We start from the raw sequence: 24,905 nt of genomic DNA, 5'->3' as shown, positions 1-24,905 counted from the left end.
TGTGATGTCATCTTTGATGTACTGGTTGTTAGTCTTAGCAGTGCATGGTGGTGGCAGGAGTTATGGTTGCATATCTTACCATAACTGGTGAATTTCTTTGGTTTTTCGATTTTAACTTGCAACCATAACTTCCCTTTAACAACGTTTTTTCAGTGAATTGTCTAGGTTTTTATTAATGCAACTTAACCATAACGTCCTTTTAACAACATTTTTCAGTGCATTTCATAGTTTTTTTTAGAGAAAATGTTTCATGATGTTACAGCACTGTATATAAGTTATTCCACTTTTAACATGTATGAAAAAACTATAAACCACCTTTAACAAACATATTTTTTACAGCGCAAACTGGTGTGCGTTGTTTTCAACAGTGCGTGCAAGTTATGATTGAATTTCCTAGAGCATGAGGCTCGACCATGACCCCAGTCCCATCGAACCACCCCCATTATCCACTCCATTATCCATTGCACCTAGCCTGCATCCTAGTCCAGTGTCTACTATACCTCATTAATGTGACCAATTGTAATTGTAATTATTCATTTGTAAAGCGCTTACACACAAGTGAAGTTTTTCAATGTCCAGTGCTCATGGCTTGCATCCAACAAGCAAATCAGCATAGACATTTGTCCTTGCAAAGGAGCAGACCCACAACCCAGGCACCAAAGTTATGTCACTATTTTTTGTATTTAAATATTGACACTTTGGAAAAAATAAAACACAGGACAGATTTGCAAAAGCATGCTTTCAGGTCCTTGCTAACGCTCTTTCTGCAAGTTTGCTGTAATCCCATTGAAGGCATGCCAACAAATGGTCACGCCAGAAAAAATGCAACCTGCTAGGGAAGAAAGGCCAAGAGATTCTTGCAAGGATAAAACATTTTAATCACACAAAAAAATAGGTAGGCCAGCAAAGAACTCTGCTGCTCAAAAACGTTCTGCTGAGAAATAGTACAATAGGAATGTTATAAGGAAACACATTGTCACTAATGACGTCACATATACGGTAAAAACCTGTGTGGCTGGTTGGTGGGGCCCTAGGGGATACCAGGCTGCTATTGGTCTCAGCCCCACCCATCCGTCTTCTATGACGTAAGGGCCAGCTGGGCTTATCATCTCCAGGGAACCAAGGTCCAGTTCATAATTAGTTACTATGTAAAACAATCCTACTCTATCATTATGGCGTGCACCTGGGAAACTCGGGTACTGGCACAGGGGGAGGCTTGAGATCATGCTGACCCACCGATTCTTCACTCAGTCCATATCGCACTACCCATACCTAAGGCTTCCACCCTCCCTTTGCACTATAATTTATTACACTCTGTACCTCGTATTACAAAGATTGTCATTATGAATGGTTTTGTTCTTTTAGATCTATTATGACCACTGGGTTTATGGTTGGTGATCTGAGGTCACATAATATCGCAGAATTCAGGGTCTTGGACTGGGGCAGTTGTCATAACTCATGGTGGGTTGGGTTGGGGTTGGAGGTCTGCTTTTGGCCTGGTTGCGATATACATGAATTGCGAGGGACCTGGTACTGTCTTGCAGCATTGCAGGCCACATTCCTTCCTGGGATAACATGTATTAGCAAGAGTTATGGAACCAATGAAAGTTTCTATGCAAGCTAGCAGAGTGGGTCTCTCTATCATCAGCGTTTGGGCCTATTTGGGTTTCTTCGTTTGGTCTTTGTTTACCGCGCAACCATGCAGGTCTGTACGTTTCTACCATAACTACAAAAATGGTGCTTCCTTATATGTGTGCACTAAGTCTATACATTTGTGTTTCATGTAATATTGTGTACGTGCATGGTTTCTTAGCACAACCTCCTCCCCCCTGGTACATTGCAAATGTAGTTATGGGATTCGCCTTACTCTAAATCACCTAGAGGGGTGGGAGATGTTCATTAGCTTCCCAACATTTCCCCTTTTCGTTACTTTTACAGTAACTAATTCCTCTGCATACTTGCACTCATTTTCTCTTTTTATTGCAGTCTCATAAGGTGGAGTTCCTTTTATAGGCATCCAAGATTTGCATACTGATCGCATTCTTTCTCCTGCCTTTACATATTCTTCGGATGTGCATGTCATATAAATGCACCCCCCAACCCCAGCTAGATCTACCCAAACTTCATTATACATTTCAGGGTCAGGGGGTGGGACAATGATGGTGTGGTATAGGTGATTTACTTCATCTCCATGATATGATATGATATGATATGGTATTTATAACGTGCCTGTACACAATTGTTTCTAGGCGCGACAAGACAAGGAGGGGGAAACATAGGGAGGACAAAAATGATCTTACTAGGCCCTGTTGTGTCATTCAGATCGTGCAAGGGCAGGGAAGAGGAAAGGGAGAAGTTCTGGGGGTGGGGGGTTTAGGGAGAAGAGCAGGTAACTCAAAAGTGCAGCCAGCATGTGGCTCAGTGAAGGTAAATCAAGAAGTGCAGCCATCGGGTGGCTCAAAAGTGCAGAAAGAAGGGACTGCAGGGTTGCAGATACAGAGCACAAGTGCTAGGTGAGCCGGGAGGCAGTGCAAGGTGCAACTGGACATGCAGGAGTCTCGGCCCAAGTTCAGAGGGTAGCCAGGTGGGCAGTGTGTGGAGCAGTCTGGAATCAGCAAGGGAGAGGAAGAGAGGAAGCAAAAGCAAAGAGGATGGTCTTGAGTTGCTTCCAGAACCGGAGATGGTTCTGCTCAAGTTTGAGATAGGCAGGGAAGCTGTTCCAGAGGGAGGCCCAGCCAAAGATAGAAATGTGCCCCCAACTCTCTGCTTGGAAAAGCGACTGACCCTCAGAGAGTTGGAAGTGGATGAGCGGAGAGCTTGAGAGGGGAGATGTTTAGGAAGAGAGAGTTGGAGGTAGTGCAGTCCCAGGCACCAGAATGCCCTGTGGATGATGCAGAGGGTCTTGAACCTGATCCTTGCCACCAGTGAGAGCCAATGAAGAGATTTTCAGAGCTGGAGAGAAACAATCCCTGGGCTTGAGGCCAAGGACAAGTCTTGCAGTCCTGTCTGGATAAGTTGAAGGGGTCAGCGAGTAGAGGCAGGAAGATTTAGAAAGAGGCTGTTGCAGCAGTCCAGTTTAGAGAGGACAAGGGGTCTGGAGACAGTGAGCCTCTAGGGGAAAGTGGGGAAAGGAAGAACACCTCTAGGGGGTGCAGTTTATAGTTTGACTTCTTAGAGCATCAGAGATGTGAGGAGAGAAGGAGAGGGTGGCGTCAAAGATGACCCCAAGGTTCTTAGCCTCACAGATAGGAGCAGGGAGAGGGCCCAGAGCGGGCAGCCAGAGAGAGAGAGAAAAGGAGTTCTGGTGTTCTGATGAAGAGGATCTCAGTCTTACTGGCATTAACGCAGAGATGATTGGTGGCACACCGTTCCTGAATTGCGGTCAGACAGTTGTCTGGAATGAGATAAGGATAAGAGGCATCGTGAAAGGAGCGTGAAGGAAAGAGAGAAAGAAAAGACCACAGTTGGACCTGGGAGAGTCTGTCAGTGAGAAAGGAGGTGAGCCATGCCATGGCCTGATCAGTGATACCCAGGTTACCATAGAGGTAATTGAGCAAGATGGCATGGTTGACCATTTCAAAGGCAGAAGAAAGACTCAGGAGAATGAGGACAGTAGAAGGTTAGAATCAAGGTTTGAGAGCAGATCTTCACGGGTGTTCAGGAGAGTTGTTTCTGTAGTTCTGGCAGGTCTGAAGCCAGAGTGGTGGTCTTAGAGACAACCAACAGATTCAGTGTGCAGACTAAGCTGGGAGATGGCCAGATTTTCCAAGAGTTTGGCCAGGAAAGGGGTGATGGAGATCAGCAATAACTAGATGAAGAAGAAGGACCGGCAGAGGGCTTCTTTAGAAGCGGGTGCACAAGGGAAGGCTTAAGGTGGGAAAGGAAGGCTCCAGTGTCAAAGGAGTGATTACAGAATCGGCCAAGGCTGGAGCAAGGGTGTCAATGTGGCCCTTGATGGCTCTGGATGAACAGGGGATATTCTGTTTTGACAAGACTCATAGATCAGACTTATCTAGAAACATTGTGAGGGGTGAACAAGGGAAAGGAATAGAAGGGAAGAGGATAAATGGCCAAAGGCAGGCCAGGAGATGAGGAGGCGGAGGAAGAGGAAGATAGGGTGGGCATGATGTCCTGAGTTTTAGTGATAACGTGAGAAGCCAAGGCCGTACAGAGAGCCTGGAAGGGAACAGGAGAGGTGGAGACTTCAGCAGGATTGGCCAGATCCTTGAAGATTTTGAAGAGTGTTGCCAACTTGTTAGATGCTCCAGAGATGCAGGCTTGGATGTGAGCTCTCTTCTTGATGAGGATAGAGATTATGTATTGCCGTTGGACCAGGCGGCATGCCATTTTGTCAGAGGGTGCACCTGATGCCCTCCACTTCCTCTCAGCCAACCTGCACTTGTGTTTGAGGGAGACAAGGTCCGAATCGTACCAAGAGTTGCACTTAGATTTGGGCTTCAAGCTCAACCTCATGACACGGGAAAGTACAGCAAGAGTGTTAGATATGGAACAATGAAGGTTAGAAAAGGCTGTGTCAGGGTGTGAGTCAGCCAAAGGTGCAGAAGGAGGAGAGAAGGTGGCAGTGAAAGCCTCAGCTGACACACGCTTTCATGGTCACATGATCGAGAAGGTAGGTGGCAGTGCTGGAGTTGGCTTGGCCTGAAGGGTAGAGAGAAAGAGGTGGGAGGAACGGAGAAAGTGCTCTCTCTAGGAGAGAGAAGTAGCAAGAGAGTTGGAGAGGGGGGGGGAGGGGGGGGTCTGAGGATCAGAACATCCAGTGTGTGCCCTGCAGAGTGAGTCGGGCCAGAGGGGAGAATAGAGAGAGAGAGAGAGAGAGAGTGAGATTGTGAAAGAGTCCTGTAGAAGGTCAGATAGCATCTGGGTGGATGTCAAGGTCTCGGAGGAGGAGAAGTTTAGAGGTAGAGGTAAGGAGAGAGAAGGAGAGGTCTGCCCACTCAGAGAGGAGGTGGGAGACCTGGCCAGGCAGCCTGTAGATAGTGGCCACAGTGAGAGAAAGGCCAGGAGAGATAGAGAGCTTGCAGACCAGGTATTCAAAAGAGGAGTAGTCCTGCATAGGAATGATAGAAGCAGGGATCCACTCTGGGAAGATCAAGGCTACACTCCACTGGGACGGTTGGTTCTAGGTTGGGAGAGGATCTTGTAGCCATTAGGAAGGAGAGTGTCAAAGCTTGTGACAGACTGGCCGTGAACCAACTTTTGGTCAGACCAAGTAAATCCAAATCAATTTCTTCTAGGAGACGGAAGATGTGGGAGGAGTGTTTGACAGCTGAGCGAGTTAAGCGTAGCAATGTGGAGCAGGTTTCCTGCTTTGAAGGACTTCCGTGGAGGGGTACAGTTCTGAGGCGCACCCTGCAGAAGTGTTGCAGGTGCCTTAGGATGGGCAGAGGAGGAAGGAGGAGAAGGCAAGGTAGCCAGGGAGGAGGAAGTGGGTGTCAGAGTGGTGGCAGAGGGAGAACCAACAAGGTGGCTGGAGAAGCAACATATGCAGCCATAGAGGTGGCATAGAAAGGAGGCAGCAGAGAAGCCAGAGAGGGGAAAGAAGGACAAGCAGGAGAATAATGGAAGTTGATAAGGCACGGAAAGCATCTATCAAAAATGAGGAGGTTGGCCTGGGGCCTTGGACCAAGACGGTGCCATTTAGGTAAACATTGATAATGATCTTGGAGGAGTGGAAGGGGGCCAGGAGGGCCTCCCACTGGGTACCACCATTAACGGGTGAAGAAGAAAAAGGAGAGATAACAGAGACCATATGGGTGGTCTATAGGCCTGGATAGGGAACAACAAAGAGGATATCCGTAAGGGTCTGTCTGGAGGAAGCACTGGTGTAGGTATCAGCGATAGGTTGGCCTGGGTTGGAGATGAGGATATCCATCTTAAGCTTCTTCCTGCCTGACTTAGTGAGAGGGATAGTCAATAGAAAATCAGTCCAAGAAGATCGGCAAGCAGGCAGGAAGGGTGGTAACCACTGGGGGCGACATGTAAGGAGGGGGCACACAGAGGACAGAACACGGACAGACAATCCGATGCAATGCATAGTAAATAGGAAGCATTTGGGGAATGGCATGAGCAGTTTGTTCTTCAATTTCTTTTGTATTACAAGGTACTTTTGATACACCAATTGAAGCCATCATCTTTGCGCTATTAGGCACTGCTTTGGCACAACATTGGAGTCCCACTTGGCATGTTCAGGATTGACCCGGATGAACACGATAACTGGTACCAACATCTTCATGATTGCTCCTAACCAGAACAGGGCCTAGTCGAAGGCGAGGTCGAACCTATCCCCCCTTGTATTACTCCTTTTTTTATGCAAACCGCTAGGCCATGTACTACTTCAATGATATGAGCTAGTGGCCCATTCTCTGCGTCTTCTGGGGACACAAATGGGCAACATGAATCACTGATTTGTTGTCACACGCCTCCTTCCACTGCTGTCAGCATATTGAGGACACAGCTGTTCTTCATCATCATCAACCTTAGGGCACACAGCTTGACCTTCATGATGTTGAGCCCATGCCCAGTGTCATTTGCCAACTTGACCAACTCCCAGCATACTATCTGTAGCCTTCTTGCATTAGCTGCTGCCTGTACGCCGGATAGCAAGAGTGAGGCAAAAGAATTTCAAGCCATGTGGTTGAGTCTTTTGACAGATAGTTTGATGCTCCCTTGTTCCTTTGCAGTTTATCATATTGGCTCTTCCCGGGTTGGATGCAAAATTCAGGTGGCGGCATTGGGCTCTGTTCTTCAAATGCCAGGTAAACTGTTGGGGTTGTGTCAGGTGTTGGCCCCCCTTTCAAGTGTTCTGGGGCTACTAGTAGCACTGAGTGCAGCGTGGACAGCAAACAGTAGCACCTCCATGATGGTGCAAGGTGCAAGTATGCTTGTTGGCGACAGACCCAATAGTAGTGCATCACTTTCGCAGTGCCCCTTTTCAAGTCTGGAACCAATAATGTCCTGTTGAATCGCTCCCTGGAGCTGTTAAAAACAGTTCCTTCGCTAGGTCATAACTCTCCTCTCGGTGCACTTTCCCTGGCTCTTCCATTGCCGCAATCCATGTCAATTTTGTGATGTTCCCATGAAACACTTGTGTATAGGAGCGTTATAAATGTCATATCATATCATATCATGTCATGTTCTTTCCACTAATGCCCGCACTTCTTCTGTGTATCCCTGGAGACCTTCAGCTAGGCAGCTGAGCGTTGTTTCCTGCCAATTGCTATTTATCTGTTTTAGTCCATCAATCACTAAATATGGTTGTTGCAAGCAATTGAGGTTTCTTGGGTTGTTGTTGCATTGCAATGCATCTGTATCCACAAGCTCTAGTTGCACGCTGTGTGCCTGGAAGGTGCATTTTATTCTACATAGTGCAAGATGAACTAGGAATTGTGATATGATTGGTTATTTATACCGCGCTTGATACCCAGAGGTTTCTAAGCGCAGACCCGGGGATCTAACTTGTGTTGCTCTGTGTCGTCTTGCTTCCAAGGTGAGCTTGTTGGAACTTCCTGTGATACTAAAACCTTGGGGGCCCCGATGCATGTAGTATCAATGAGCATATAGCAGCTACCGTTTGTTGTTTGTCTGCCCACTGCACTCATGTCCGTGTACCAGCTATTAGAGTGCTTGGGAGGTCTAATATCTTCAATAGCATCCAGGCCCACACCATGGTATGCAACATATGTGGGCCTACGCACTTGCCTTCTCATTCTATCATGCTCTGATGTATATCTTTTCATTGCTGTACTACTGATAACGTTGCTACTAATATTTGTGTTACAAAAAATGTTTCTAAAAATGGTAGGAAATACAATTTCTAACATTTTTCTCATGCTCACACTGATTCGGTCAGGTGTGTTTGCTTGTACTTTTGTGTTGACCCTCTTTTTGCTCGTCTGGGAAATATTATACATATGTACAGTAGCGTTGCTGGTTGTATTTAGCAGAGCCAGTGTACTTCCCTTTACGTTCCCCCTCACCCTCTTTTAGATGGCTTTCCCAGATAAAAGGTATACCCCAATGAATCCCTAACATAAATATCAATATAGTGTATAGGAGAGCAGTAAATGATGAACAAATAAATATCGAGGCTGAGTACCACAAAAGAAATACACCAATCACGGGCTGAAAAGATACAAGTATCTTTTATTACTGTACAGTTTACAAAGCAAAATAGATAGCTATCTGGCTCCCAACACCTCGCAGTGTGTACCAGCCGACAGTGAGGAGAGAGAGTGCTGGACATCTAAGCACTGGCATTTTTATACATTTCCTACAATATTGTCCAGCCTCTCTTCATGTTAACAATTTGTGGTCTAGAGTTCGTGCCTAGTTCACATAACAGATTTTACAATATTATGCAAGGATTACACAAGTTTGTACTTCCATGAAAATACAATAGTGATGTATGTTTTTGGATATGTGGTAAACCTTATTTCAAGAGTCTCTACATTGCAGTTCAGCTAAAGCATACGCGTGAGGTTTGTTCTTCATTGTCCCAATGTTTATACAATGATGAGGCTTGTGAGCGCAGACAACACTTGAATGGCAGTTTGTATGAAGCACAAGGTTTCTTTGCTCAGTTTAAACAGTCGGCTCTCGGATAGCCTAAACATTAACAGAACTCAAAGGTTCTAAGGCTTGGCTGCAAGTCAAAAACACAGTCCACCATTTTAGAACATAGTACACAACTGAACATCATAATGACGGACAAATCTTAAAATGGCGACGAAGTTAAACCAAAAATCGGGACTTTGCAATGCAGTTTTCCGTGTAACGCGAATGGGCTTAGGCCAATTATCATAATAAGGAGGCACTTTATAATTACGGTTTAACTTAAAGTGTAGGCCACAGGTGTAGGAATATAACCATCTTGAATTAACAGTATATTTATCTATGTTCTTAATATACAAGGAATCATTTGACATTGAGGGTTCCATTTCAAACACTCCTGTAGAGGAAACAAAAATGGAGGGTGGGAGAGAGAGAGAGGGAGAAACTCATACACAAGTTTTTCAGAGCTCGACAAGGCAAGGGAGGGGTACAGAGGAGAACAAAACAGCGATCTTACTAGGCCCAGTGATATTGAGAATGTGCAAGTGCATGGGAGAGGGGGAGCGGAAAAGTGCATGGAAGGGGGGAGAAGTGGAAAGTGCGAAGCAGAGGAGAAACAGATAAATAACAATAAATAAATAATAAAGGCAACAAACAGTGGTGTGCAGCTAGAACTTTGCAAGTGCTAGGTATAAGGCAGCGGACAAGGTAGGTCTGATAAGTACAGGAAGAAAAAGGGGGGCTGTATGGGTACAGATACAGATCCCAGTGCAAGGGGTGGCCCGGAGTCAGTGCAGGAGGGTGGCAGGGTGAGCAGGTACCTGAGCCCGGAAGACAGAGGATGGCGAGGTGCACAGTGCTAAAAGAGAACAGATCAGCAGGGGAGAGTGAGAGTGAAGGCAGAAGAAAAGAGGAAGGTCTTGCGGTCTCCTCAAGTTTTAGAGTGGCAGGGAGGCTGAGAGAGAGGGAGTAAGAGAGAGAGAGAAAGAGATGGCAATATAGTAGAGAGAGAGTTTTTCTTTTACTTAAAAGTGCTTATGCTTTTAGCAGCAATGCATGTTTATTAACTCAAACATGTAGTCTTGTCATTACTTCTGAGGTAGTTACTTTTGTGGTATATCAGTATTTTCTTTAGGGTACTCGTGAGGTATTTGGGGGTGCTCTACGGACATCAGAGAGGTGAATCCAATATCAAAACCCCTTCACTTTTACTGAAAAAGGGGTGGAAAACACAACTTCATAGGGGCCATGGAATCTAGGGTTGTTCCATTTGCACACAAAGCTTTTGACATATATTATCTCTCCTGGTAGCATCGGTTGCGTGGGCATGGTGTCTGTGGTAGGTTGCTGTGCAGTGCTCTGTGTATCCTTATAGGCAAGGTGGTGCAATCTGTCGGGAGACATATTTGATTGCACATGTTAGGTTTGTTAAGTACTGTTTGAATTCTTCACCCAGAACCACTGCTGCCCTATGGGCACCTGATGCGCTCCGCTCTTACTGGGGAGATGGGTGCGTGCATGCACCTGCCAGTTAATATTTCGTGGGGTGAAAGGTGATGTCTTACTTGGTTGAGTGTGTAAGCAGAAAAGAGTCAGGGGCAGGAAATGCACCCAGTTTTTCTATAAGGTGGTACAGAGTTTGGAGAGTTTGCTTTTAAGAAGGCTGTTGATCATCTGAAGAATGCCATTAGATTGGGGTGGTAAATTGAGCTCATCCAGTGTTTAATGCAAAGTAGTGCTGTCATTTCTTTGAAGATTTCATTGAAGAAGTGGGTGCCGTTATCGGATTTGAGTATATCACACACGCCCACCGAGGGAAAACCTTGCACACTAAAAATGTAGCAGTGCATTTGGCATCCGAACTTGCACATGGTCCAGCTTCAACACATTGTGAAAAAGGGCACACTGCAACTATTAGCTATCGGCAACCATTACATCACTCTCCCATGTCTGCGTAGTCTATGTGTAACTCACGGAACGGCCCAATAGAGCGATTTATAGTTCCTCGTATTGTCTGGAGCTTCATGACAGTGCTGAAAGTTTGGCAGGTGGTGCAGTGTATAATCATGTTTGTGACATGCTTCTGAAGGTTTTTTTATAAACCAGTGTTCATGTATGTCTTCTGCAATGTGCTGTTTGGAGCTGTGGGATAGGTGGTGTACTTGATCGGATGCTATTGCCAAGAGCTCCATATACATTACTGCCTTACTGGTGCATTCTTGTCTCCAGAGTAAGTCTGTGGGGGCCTGTTTACACCCTCTTTTGGACCATAGTTCTTTTTCCTCATTTGGTGCTTTTCCCTGAAGTACAATCGGTTGTATGATGGGCAACACTGTGTATGATGTTGATTGTTGATCATGTGATGGTGTAGGTATGATGCCCTCCTGAAATTACTGGAACAGGAATGTAGGCCGCCATCTTTGCCGCAACTTCTGCTGCAGAATTTTCTAATGATTTTTGTCAGTGTTGGCAGTGTGGGCGGCACACTTAATGACCACTACCACAGATGTTTGTGACAGTTCAGAAACCACTACTGTCATGCCCGTATGTCTCTGTACTGTGTCCTGGTCAATTGTCGCTGAACAGTCAACAAATATAACTTCCCACTCCTCTAGTGGCCTGCCCTTTGCTTTGGGGGTGTCATCCTCTTCACCTGCATATGTGGCACAGTTGTGTCGCTTCAAGTCTTTGTCTGTGCACACTTCCTTTTGGAATGTAGCTGGATTTACTGTTTTGCATCACACTACATGAATATTTGAGCTTGAGATAATAATCTCATATGTCGACGCTCTCTGAGTGGTCAGGGTAGACTTGGATCTGTCCAAGATCGCAAATACTGAATGCTCCAACAACAACATCACTGAGCACCCTGTTACAATTGTGGAACCTTTCTCAATGGTGAAAGCAGCTGCAGCAAGCCCTTGTTTGCATGCAAACTGGTCTTGCATAACTGAATCTAGTGTACTGCTGTAGTAGGCCAGTGGCTTGTGGCCCATTGTGCTTTTCTGTGTTTGTACAGAGGTCATAAGTGTGCCATTTGAATGCAAGAATATATAGTATTCTTGTGTGTAATCTAGGGTGGCAAGAACTTGGGCTGTGGAAATCACTTCTTTCAAATAATTATAATTATGTACCATGTCTTTTGTCCATTCTAGTTTGTGGTTGTCTTTCTGTGCTTCCTCGGTACCTTGTAGGAGTGGCCTTGTGTAGGAATCCATGCCCTGCAGTAGTTACACAACCCTAGGAATTTTTGCATATCTTTCACTGTAACAGGTTTGGGTGTGGCGCGCACGGATGCTGCTCTGTCTGGTATTATTTGTTTGCCATTTGCTGAGCTCAGCTGTCCTAAGTAGAGCACCTCAAGTTGGCAGTGTTAGAGCTTGGTATTGTCAACCGTGTACCCTTTGCAAGCCAAGAGTTGAAGAAGGGTACTGGAATCTTTATGACAGTTTTGCTCACTGTTACTGCAAACCAGCAAGTCGTCCACATACTGGATGACCATGCTGGGCACATGGATATTTCCTAAGTCTTCATGTGATATTCTGTTGAATATGCTCGGGCTCACGCAATACCCTTGGGGTAAATGAGTGTGTTTGTAGCGCTTTCTGCCATGTGTAAAGGCTGCGAGGGACTGTGAGTCAGGGTGCAAGGGTATCGAAAAGAAGGCCTTCTTTAAATCAAGCACTGTGAAGTGGGTTGCTTCTTTACAGATACTACACAAAATGGTGGCAGGGTTTGAAACTACAGGAGTTTCTTTCTGTACTCTGTCATTAACTGGGCAGAGATCCTGGATCATTCTCCAATTGCCGCTGTAGCTTTTTTGACAGGGTATATGGCAGTATTGCATGGTGAGGTAGAGGGCACTATTATCCCTTGATGAAGCAGGGCCTGTATTGTTTCTTTTATTCCCTCTTCTACCTTCCTTCAATGATGGGTAGTGTTTTACTTGGGGTAATATTGCTCTAATTTTTAGTGCTATCTTTACTGGGGTCACTTCCTTTAGTAGCCCTACGTCATGTGGGTTGGTTGTCCACAATATCGCTGGCACATACTCGAAGTCAGCCTGGATAAAGGGAGGTGGTCAACAATGTCCATTAGGTCGCACTGCACTTTTCTGTACTGCACCATGATCTTGCAGGGGATGCAAATTGCTAGTTTTATATCCCCATCATTGTCATTGACCTCGAACATTTCTGCACCTGTTACTCCTTCTGAGGGGTATGGTGGGATTGATGCACAACACAGTACGCCACTGGCATCCTTCACTATCTGTTCCGAAGTCAACGACTCTTTTTGCAGATACTAGCAACCCTTGCAAGTCTACAGACAGTATAGTACCTGCAACCAATTCAGGGGATACTACAGGGCAAAAAAGGAAATCAGTTAGCACTCCCATGCATGCTTTGGCAATTTGTGGCACTGCTTCTACAAGCACTGTTATGCCGTATGTGAACATGTCTGGGTCGATGGGTGTTCCTCGCACTACTACCTCATGTGCCATGGCGTGTATTTTTACCATCACTCTCATAGCGTAGACAATGCTGTTTTCAGTAAATGAGATTGTCACGTTCAACTTGCTGAGCAAGTTGACTGGAGAACTCACAGAATACAATAGGGGAGCACATACTACCTTTCCCCCCCACCTTTACATCCAAATCTTTAGTGTATGGAACTGAAATAATAGCCCCAAGACTTTTGCCAGATAACTGGAAGCCCCCTTCACTGATACATGATTTCTCAGTGCCCAAATCAACCATAATCATGAATTGCTTGTTTCCGATCTCTGCAACACTAATACATTTGTTGTTCCATCTGTGTTTCTATATGTGCATACTAATATGTGTCAAATGTAACTAGAAACAGAAAATGCACCTTGTGTCACACCAAACTCATCCTGAACCTTTTTGCCTGGCTGAGAAGCTGTATGTGCAACCCAACAACATGAATACGATTGAATACAAGGCAGAACATTTGAAACAGGAGAGTTGAAGACATAATTGGTCTCAGAATGGAAACTAAGTAATGGAGAATTGCTCGGTGCACTGAAGTTAGAATACAAGATGTAGATGAGCACTAAATGGAATGAAGACAGGAGGGAACATGAGCAGCAAATTCTAAAAACAGAAAAGTACTGTAATGGAGATATGATGTTATGAGAATTATTATAGAAGCATTTTCTTAGAGGGAGAGTAAGAAAACTGAAACTTTAGGTCAAATTGTCTATTCTTGAAAAATGTAAGTAATTGAATGACATGATAAATGGTACAAGCAGTAGAACATGATAGCTTTACGGACACATCTTGATTTCCTACATTTAGGAATGCTGAAAATCTCTTCCACCACCTCTGTTCTGGCATCACCAAACTTGTTTTGACTTTTAACCTCATCATGTTAATGCGATTTTTAAAAGAAAATTGATTCAAAAGTGAACATTCGATGGAAAAGGAAGACTCCCATCCAAAAGTGAAGCGGTTTGATATGCAGTATTTTAACAGTTCCTTTCATGGTCTCTGGGATGCTGAAATTATGTTAGATGTTACATGGTGTTTGATTGGGGGATGAATGAAAAATGTTCCTGGAACATGTCACTGCATGTGGTTACTGGATCACATAGATGCCTTAAAATAATGCTGCTCTTATGGATAGTGGAAGGTGGGACCTCTGAGTACTGAAACCAGAAAACATTTATAAGTGAATAGTATGAACATATTACCTAAAGGCACACTCAGGTAATGATGAACCAACTTCAGTGAAATATCTTCTTGTATATATCCTTTGATAAATCTTCCCAATGAGCTGAAACGTGTGGAATCATTAAGCAGATATGTTTTACTTCCCTTTCCAATGCCTGTGTCATGTCAATATTCAATATTTTTTGAAACACAGTGCTAAGATGTCCTGAATCATCATGAGCCTAATGATTTGATGCCCAGCAGCATCCCATCCAGCTACGAAAATCCCCAGTTGCAGAAGGAAGAGTGGCAGTATGATTCGATAGCAGGGATCCATATGAAAAGCCAATGGCCAGAGTGGTAACATCAAAGGAAGTGAGCCTGTATAAGTCTCCTTCCTTCCTTCATAGCCTAAAACATTGTCACCTGATGGTAAGCTCGATCCCTAATCTAATTAGTTGCAGTGACATCAAAAGTCATAATTTCTGCCAGCAGAAGAAAAGGATGTTTCATTATTGCAAATCTTACAAACACTTGATGAGTCCCATCACAACCGCATGAACATAAATACTAAACAACCTCACTCTTCACCAGCACACCCAGCCAAACACGCTTCCATTTGCAACACCTCTCTACTTTCTAACTGCTAGCCTGACGTTTCCTTCTCTTCTTCTGAACCGTTCTCCCAGCCACCTGATGGCTTGTTCTGGGCTTTCTCTTCACACCCCATCCTACCATTCTACATCAAGTCTGGATTTCCCTTGTCTCCTGCCGTGTCCTCTTACAATCCTAGGTCTTTCCTACCCCTCCCATATTTAGTCTGCTTCTGCCCGTATACCATGCATATCTTGTCTATGTATGTATATTCCCAGAAGGATAGCTCCGCGGCAACATGTTCGCCTTCGAAACAAGACGACACAAAGCAACACAGTTTTGATCCCCGGGTCCCCGCTTAGAAACCTCTGGGCATTTAAGAGCATTATAAATACGCAACTGAGATAAAAAAAACATTTACGTAACTAAAACAAAGAATTCCTGTAACAGCGCCTCGATGCCGGCGGGCTTTGTGAGCGCTTTAAAAATGCAAATCAACAATATTCAAAGCTACTGCACCCTTTCAGCACTGACTCATAATGGCCAATGTTCCCATTTATCACATAATTTATTTCAAACTGTAAAATACCCACAAATGGGATTTCTATTGGCAAGTTTTGTACTTCTGTGTGAATTTTTCTGTGAAAAACACTGACTGTTATATATTAAATATGAATAAATAGATTATTTTTTGGAGTTGAGATATTACAATAATTATTCACCTAACATGGAATCAATAATAGAAAAAAATAGAAAGAACTTAAGTACACAACTTCTCTATTGAAATGCTAAAACCTATTGAGTAGAGGGTTGTGTTACCATAATATATTTATCAAAGTCCATTGCCTCAATAATTCTTCAACATGTATTTATTGATAATGTTTGTTCTGAGAAACACCATATGTTCGAAATTAGATAACGAAATCTAAAGCACAGAGGAAAGCAGGTTTACAAACAGAATGGGAGGTTTATGGTGCTCTATATCCAATTCCCCGGAAAGTAGACTTCCCCAAATCTCAACATAGTATGTTACATCCTCTCCACAGATGTGTGGATCTATTTATTTATTTATTTATTTATTTATTTATATAGCGCGCAACCAGCCCAGGGCCATTGAGGCGCTGTTACTTGCAAGAGCTTAGTTACAGAGGTACAGGCGTGGTGGCAGTCGTTGGCACATTATAAATCAATACAGAATAGTTATCATTACAGTTTATGCAATTGGCTGACCTTAGATGACCTTGGCATCTCTCTGTGAACCAGATTATTATGTCTCCAGAAATAATACACCCACACAAAACATTCAGTTCTACAAAGTAAAGTTAGAAAAGTAAACCACCTGTCTGCTTCCTGTTGCAGCTGCACAATCAAGATTAACAATCAAATAACATACTTTTCAAACCTGTCTGCCACCCTATCAAAATGTTGTTTAAATGAAGTTCCATTTGGTCGTTTATCCCCCTGTGTCTTCAGGATGGAAAAGCTGTATCTATCTTCATTGGTGGCTCTCATTGAAACTCTCCTACCCTCTTTAATGATCACAATAATGTATTATGTGGAAGCTTATTTGATAAACTGCATGACCAAATTACAGAAAGTGTGAAGTTGATATTAATCTCAAAATCCAGAAAACATCTATGACCTTTGTTCATAACAACTCACTTTTGTCTTTTCTGAAGCTTGTCCATTAGCGTTCTGGAATGGGGTGAGGGCCAATCAGGGAGTTTGTAGCATTGTCTGTATTCACAGGAAATGGAGTATTCTCAACTTTCAAACATCACGCCCAGGACCCCTCATATGACCAAGGCTGACAAGAACACCAAAATAAGCAACTCCAGTTACAGCCATTTGGAGATAAACAGACCAAATATAATTGCAGGACATTTTTAAGCAAACACGTGATGGGACCCTACCTGATTACTACATGTTACAAGCATGCTACCCTGACCATCCAACTGTCCACTCCTGCTGGCTGGCCTATTGGACAGGAGAGGAATCCCCACCCACAGCCAAGCTAGCAACAGGTACTTCATATAGCAAGTTCCTAAATGGTTCATGGTCATAAAATCTCTGCATAATATTGTGAAAGACCCTGTCAACAATGATTACTATAATTATTTGCATTGCTTTTAATACACAACACACACATAGGCCTCAATGCACACATAAACAAAACAATTCAGAGGAGGGAGCCAGAGTCCAGAATCGAGAAAGCACCAGGGCAAGAGCACATCTTAATATTTGGAATAAAAAAAATGACTTATTTTGGCCTGCATGAAACAAGATAAAGAGGAAATAACACCTATGTCAGAGTATCCTGTGATTTTATGCAAACATTATAGAGTGGTACATAAAATAGTGGACAATAAGCCAGAAAAACACATAAAAGATTACAGAAATATATAAAGGGAAGTGGGGTAAAGGGTTAAAATGGTTCAGGATGAGGTTGGGGTGATGGTATAAGGGTGTAAATCAGGGTGGTTGGGGTTGTTAAAACAAATAAACATGTCTTTGTTTTGCCCGCAATGAAATGTGCCACTCTGTAATTGTGGTCGGTAAAATCACCTATAACCCTATGTCAGAATGAAGCGAGTTCTCCAGTCCGGGTGCACAAAAGTCAAAGCTGTTACCACCAAAGTTTTTCAACTTAAATGGTGGAGGGTGAAGTTTGTTAGAACCATTGGAATGAAGTGTTCTCGAGACCAGGGCCTTTTGCAAGCGTTTTGAGAGATAGCTTGGTGCTTTGCCGGCAAGACATTTGTTGGTAAGAGAGAGTTTTTGTGAGGAATCTGATGTTGGACGGACAATGAATAAAGGGATATTCTTGCGTTAGAGACATGATCCCTTCTGCCCAATCCTCACACAGCTCTCACTGCTCTGTTTTGGGCCACCTGCAAGGTTTTCAGATTAGCTTTAGGGGTGCCCATCAGTAGGCTATTGTAATAATCAATTTTGAATTGACCAATACAATAGCCACCATTAGTACTATACAGTTAAGGCTTAATTTGCCTAAGTAATTTTGTGGTATATGCACAGGAGGATTGTACATGTGCTACATGCCTTTTCATAGTAAGACATGAGTCAAGATAAATTCCTAACGTTTTTACATGCGCGGTAACTGGAATAACAAATTCAGCAATCTTAAAGTAGCCAGAATTGCATCCAGTTTTTTCAGGCATTGGGCCGAACCTACAATCATTAGCTCTGTTTTGTTGTTGTTCAGGGCCAAAGTGTTGGTGGCCATCCAATCTTGGATCAAGCCATATATATATATATATATCATTGATTTTGGTGGTGTCCAGTTCATGATTCCCTGTCAGCTCAAGGACTAGCTGGGTGTCATCAGTATAGTTGGTTTAATGAACTCTGACACTGTCCAACATATCAAAGAGGGGTTGAGTATAGACATTGAAAAAAGTGGGAGAAAGGAAAGCCCCTACGGGGGATGCCACAGGACAATTGAAACAGGGGTGCTTTGAAACCATAAACTGTTGTTTCCCTTGCATTTCGAGGTCCAGGAAATGAGGCCATCCAGGAGATGGAGGACTTGGAACAATTTTCAATTTCCCTTAACCTCTTAAGCGCCAGGGAATTATTTACACGGTCAAAGGCTTCTGAGAAGTCAAGGAGCATGAGCATGGACACCCATCTACTATCGATAGCAATCTCAGTGCCATGCAAGGCACTGAAAACCGATTGTCAAACCCCAAGCAAGTGATTGTTGTCAATATATATGTTCCTGGCGTTGGAAGTAAAGAGACATTTGTGATAGGACGTTAGTTGCCTGAGACCTCTGGGTTAAGAGTCTCCTTGAGTACCAGAGTAACCCAGACATCCTTAAAACATGATGGAGCAACTGAAGAAGAAAAAAGAGGTGTTAACGATGTCAGTGATAAGAGGCACTAGGCATCCTACTGAGTTCTTGATAACACTGACAGTAATTTAAACTTCCATGAGTTGGTGAAAAATAAGTAGAGAGAGGTGCAATCGGGACATTTTGCTCAGACAGGATTGGAGTAGAGAGGCCACGTAGTGTAGGTCTTATTCGTAGCTTGGTGTAATCCGATTTTCTTAGAAAATTCAATCTGAATTTTTTAACACCAGGCATTGCTCTTTTGCCCTGTTGTACCTAAGCCTTTTTTTGCCTAGTTCATTGAGAATGGAAAACAACTCTCTCTGGCTGGATTTGGCTGCAGTAATCCTTCTGTTATAATTGGTCCATTTGGCAGTTAACATTCTTATAACTAGCGGCCATGATTTGATATGTCGACAAAGTTTCCTGACAGGGATAATTTCTCCAGAGTCTCTCACCGAGTATTTTTATTTTCCTGTGCTTAATGATGTCATCTGAGAACCAGGTCTTAAATGAAACTTCACTTTTCATCGTCTTGATATGAACAGATGCCAAAGAATCAGATGCTAAAAGTAATGTTTCAGAATTAGTGAATTAAGACTTTAGTGTCATTAGAAAAAGCCCTGTTGAGAATCAAAGGTTGAGCCAAGTGGGCAAAATGCTCAGGGGCGTCCCTACCAAGGTTTCTCACCCTAGATTTCTGTCTGGGTTGGGTGTTGACTTTACAACAAATGGCAACAAGAGAGAGGACAGAGGAGATCATGTGATTATCCGTCCATGGGCATGAGGTAATACTAAGGGAAATGACTGATAGATTATGGGTTAACACCCAGTCAAGAACATTACCCTCAATATGAGTAGAGAAATCTATGTTTGACTGGATCCCAAGGACTGAAGAGAAGAAAGGAGTGTCACAGCTTCGAAAACCACATTGTTATGGGCATATAAGTGGTAGACTTAATGAAATCTCAATATCAAAGTCAGAATCTTCCTCAAAGGAAGGAGCACCCACAGGGGGTACATTTAGAGCACCTGGAGACTGCCCCTTGGTGGTAGCATGGTATATGTCAACATAACATAGCATAACATATATGACCAGAAAACAGGTGGTCATGTTGTGATTCCATTTTAATTTAATTATGGCATGCACACATTTATCTATATCAGATGAGTTAAGGCGTCTCTTGAAATGAATGCAACAACCCAACTGCTAGTGTTGATGTGATCTGTTCTAATAATATTATACCTGTGAGGCAGCTAGCAATGGTGCATGGTTAGAGGTATCTGTTACCCACGTTTCAATAAGACATAACATGTCTAAATCATGTGAGGTAATTCAATCCACAAGCTCTGTAGCGTGTCTGACCAAGGAGCTGGTATTCAGAAGGGCAACATTCAAATGACTCTAATCAATCTGACGGGGGAGTGATGTAGGATGATCTATTTTGCTAACAGAGCTGCGAGGGATCTTGCAAAATGCAACAATGAGTTCAGAATCTTTAGCAGCAGATGAACAGATACACAGAATGCAGATTAACCCCCATATGCCCATGTCTGTACACTGCGAACTGATGAAAGAGCTAGAGGTAGAGGTGCCAGGTAACTGGCTTTTTTACGGTTGAGAACCAAATTCCCCATTTCCCTACCACACCTATCAGTTGTATGCCCTCATAGGTACAATATTTCACAGGAAGTTTTTTTCCCTGGGGCACAGGAAAAGCCCATACTGACAGCTGTGTAATTGTTTATAGAGAGGTCGACCTCAACTCAAGGGGGTCATGGGGTGCTTCCTTCCCTCACCAATCAAGGTGTCACACAATAATCTGTTTAATGCATTCTTTTTTCAGCCCTATTTCAGACTTATATAGTGCCACCACTTGGATCCCTCCCCCTGTGCCACCAATGAGCCGAGAACCAGGCCGGCGTACAGAACATATATTTATATGTATTAGAATTATAGGTAATGGAGATCACGCTACAACAATACATGCCACCTTCTCTGTGGCTCAGAATTAAACTTATTTTTACATAAATAAATCACACAAGTTGGTTTGGAAAATACAAATCACAATCCTTTACTTCATGCAGAGTTCAATTTAAGGAATAATCAACACTGGTCAATGACAACATTAATTTACATATGACATGCTGTGCCATTTCGATTTTCCTGCACGCTTCAAAAGGCTAGCAGTTTGGTGTACAGATTTGTACAAATGCATATGGAAATTATTATTTCAGACAAAAGGTTGTTTTAAATAAACACAGGGCGACTTTAAAGCAAGACATACATCACATGTTCATTGCTGGATACATGAGGTCTCACTGGGCTCCCCCAGCCCCAAAAACCCAGGCATCAATTACATGCATCACACTTCTACTCAAAGGCCAGTTCCAGGGAGCGGGGACAGTTTAGAGTTTGTTTTTCAGACCCTCGTCACTTAAAGGCCTATGTTGGGGTTGTTGGACAGAAAAAAGGGGGATGATTAGAATTTTTTTATTTTCAGAACGCCCTTCAGTTAAAAGCCCGTGTTGGGGAAGTAGATAGTTTAGGGATTTTAGTTTAGGGACAATGACACCACTCTTCCTTAAAGAAGTCAGGGCTAACTGGAAAAATAGCATTACTCAATTACATTATAGGCTGTAGTTTTTTGCGTAAACTCGGAAGGAGCTTTGTAAATTTTGAATGTTAACAAAAATCCCCCGGGGTATGTTGCTAAAGGGGAATTAATTAAATCAATATTCAGCCAAATATGCTAAGAATCTACACAGTTTGACCCCCCCACTACCCTCACCACTAATGGAAAAGAAACCACCAATGAGAGGGAATGGGTTAATTAAATAGATTACCCCGCTTACCTTGTGTTAGACAATCTACTTACTTTTGAAAACCTTTGGGATTGGCACTCAGGGACTGAGCAGAGCTTTGCTTTTAGGAAGAACAGGATTCTAGCCAGCACTTCAGTCAATTGGATCCCACAACCTCCAATGAAGAATGACCCCCTCAGCATTCTAGTCTGCCCAGCAATAGAAATCTCTAGCAACCTTCGAATATTTCCCCCAGATGAAATTTCAGTAGACCTCCTTTGGTGATGTTTGGCAGCTGTGTCCCTTATTAATCTTTTAGATGCTCATCTGATCATCTTTTTTCAGGCCTTCCTCTCTCATAGTGCATGAATCTACTTTATATACCAATGATGACACAATCAAGAATTCAATATTGGGCACTTCCCTGAAAGAATTCTCGCACATTTGATTGGTCCTTCACATTTATCTCCAGCCCCCAAACCCAGTCCCTGTCTAAGGATTGGTTCAGGAGTCAAGGACAGAAATATTACAACTCCCATTTGAAATTCTAATTTTGTCTATGTCCATTTCAGCCAGAAAGTAGTTACATGGCAAAAGTTTGTAATTCATCAACAAATGCTTTGATCTATATATATGAATATTCCTCTCCTCATGACGGATCAGTGAAGCTTACTTTCATTTCGGGCACTTTTATTGCCCTGGCATATGGCATTTTGTTGCCATTTACAACAAAAATATAAAAGTTATGAACATCCAATTTAACCTCCAGATTGCTCACTAATTCTTAAATGTGGGACATTTTCAGGGCATCCAGAAACACATTTTAGCTTGCTATTGCAATCCCATAAATCACATGTGAACAACTTTTATTTCAACATAATTGCCTTGAAATTATCTTTATAATGACCTCTCCACGAGTCTGTAGCTATAACCGTTCATCAATTGCTGAATAAAATCACATATCCAATGTAAGTCTGCAGCCACATTATTAACATATATAATATTTAGTTTTACATCAAAGCTCTCATTTCTTGACACACATGTGACCAGAGTCTTCTGGACTGTGTTTTTCGAAGGCCAGAGTAAAACCCATTAGTCTCTTTGATCTTAAAAGTTGATGGGTTGAGGAGATCGTTATCAGGCCACATGCTGGTCATCTCTGCCATGTAATGCCATTAGGCCATATTGACATCTGGCACTTAGTCCTGTAGCAGATGTTGACACACAATTTTGATCTTAAACCTATTATTTTCTTGTATTTTCCCCTTCAAGATTGGTTCTGTGTTGAACATTCCTGTCGTAAATACTTGGAATGTACATTACCTCCACAGAGATTTCTGTTCCAGATAAGTATCAAGCCAGGCCTTTCGATATCAGCAGCGTCTGTCTAGGGCCTATGGAAGCAAAATAGCCTTTTCTTTTTAGTTGTTGCTGGTATTTTGCATGTGAAGCACATTATCTATATTAACACATTGCATCTTGTCAACACATACTTAGGCCCTCATCACGAGTTGGGTGGTATTCCGGCGTATTTTCCGTCAATCGCTATTTGCGCTAATGCCACGCTGATTGGCGGAAACAACACCAGATCATGAGTCCGCATGCACGCGCACAGGGAAATGACATTAACACAAATAGCGCTTGGCGGAATAATTGGGCAGGACACCGTAAATCCAGCACATGTTGCGCTACCACACAGCCACACATGGGAAAAACGTCACAGCCGGAACTGAAACTAAAGTGGTGGCCATTTTGGAAAACACAATCCCCTGCAAGCCATCCACTACTGTAAACATGAGAAAATGTCTCAGGAACGCACCAGGGTCAAGTCAGCTCTGGATAGGGTGTGAAAACCAAAGTTTACTGACCAGGAGCTAGCAATACTGGTAGAGGAGGCAGTGGGCCATCAGGAAAAGCTGTATGGGCCACTGCAGCGCAAGACAAGTGCCCAGCGTCGAGCGCAGTTATGGGGGCAAATCAGCCAGAAGGTGTCTGTAGTGGTCCCTGTGCCCAGGGATGGGGAGTGGGTCGAATGACTTTCGGGTCTGAGTATGTGGTCACTTGCCCAGCACAGGAGTGAGAGCATGGCGACTTGAGGAGGGCCAGCCCCACCACCACCGGAGCTCATCCCCGACATGGGCACTATTGAGGGAGTTGGATGAGTGGAGGCTGGCACTGGTACCCAGGAGGCTGCAGGTGAGAACCCTCTCCCCTGAAAATGCATGAATCTGTAAGGATCACGCCTCCAGACCCTGAGTGAATGCATGTGCATGCAATGTGGCACTGCAGCCACCCATAACCGGCCCCCGTGCCACCGTACCCTAGTGCCCCCTTGTACCATAAGTATGCACAATGTATCAACACAAGACCCAGGGGAAAGACATCCATGGCCATGGCACAGCAATGTGATGTGTGAGTGTGTATGAAACCCCCGCAGAGCAATATGGGAGCCGTGCATCCCCAACAGACATCTGAAGATGACACACCAACATGTCCAAGCAGTGTCCCTCCCCTGTACCACGTTCCACCAATCACAACATGGGGACTCACTAAAATGCAATGGCCAAGCATGACAGGAACTGTGCCCAAACCCACTCACTGTAAGGCATGAAATGCATGATACAAATCTAAGCTGCCCTCAACTCATACAACCCCCTATGTACCTCACAGCCATGCAGCGGTCATCACAGGCTGATGATGGTGGGGAGGAAGCAACAACATCCAGCTGCATGTTGTGGCGTGCTTCTACCAGTACCACCACCCCACAAAATACCGGCGAGACAAAACAAGACGCAGGACACATCCAAGTTCAGCCCCCCGTAGCCCAACCAGATGGGTGCTGTGTCCACAAGGCCGCAGGCCGACATCACCTCAAACACTGGATGCCACCATGGGCACACAGGATGTGGAGGGAGCCACCAGTGGGTCTGACTCAGATGATGGCCACACACCCACAGCAGCACGACACACTGCACTGGTGTTGTCACCCATCCACATGTACGTGTGCGTTGTGCCTGCACATCTGAGCCAGATGTGGACACACCATTTTATGGCTCCCCTGAGGATTGTCACTCCAACCACAGCAGCCCCATCAGAGGTGGCACCATGTCTCCCAACAGCCCCCCTTCCACCTTGCACAGAGCTGTCACTCCAATCCCCAGCACACCTCAAAGACCCATCATCATGGGAGCTGCATCGATGGGGTGGCTGGATGTGAACAAGGCCCGACAGCAGCGAATTGAGAAAATGTCAACAGAGCCCACCGACTACATCAAGGCAATCAGCCGTGCCATACGGGATGCAGCAAAGTCCATGGCATGTGACAATGCACGGACCCGTAGAGTTGTGGAGGGCTGCACAGCAGCCCTGACAGGTTTTGGTCAAAGGGTACAGGAGCAGTGCGAGGTACA

Source organism: Ambystoma mexicanum, chromosome 6q (assembly GCF_040938575.1).
Source record: "Ambystoma mexicanum isolate Mex_15411 chromosome 6q, UKY_AmexF1_1, whole genome shotgun sequence".
Taxonomy (NCBI): Eukaryota; Metazoa; Chordata; class Amphibia; order Caudata; family Ambystomatidae; genus Ambystoma; species Ambystoma mexicanum.
This window is presented reverse-complemented; position numbering follows the sequence as displayed.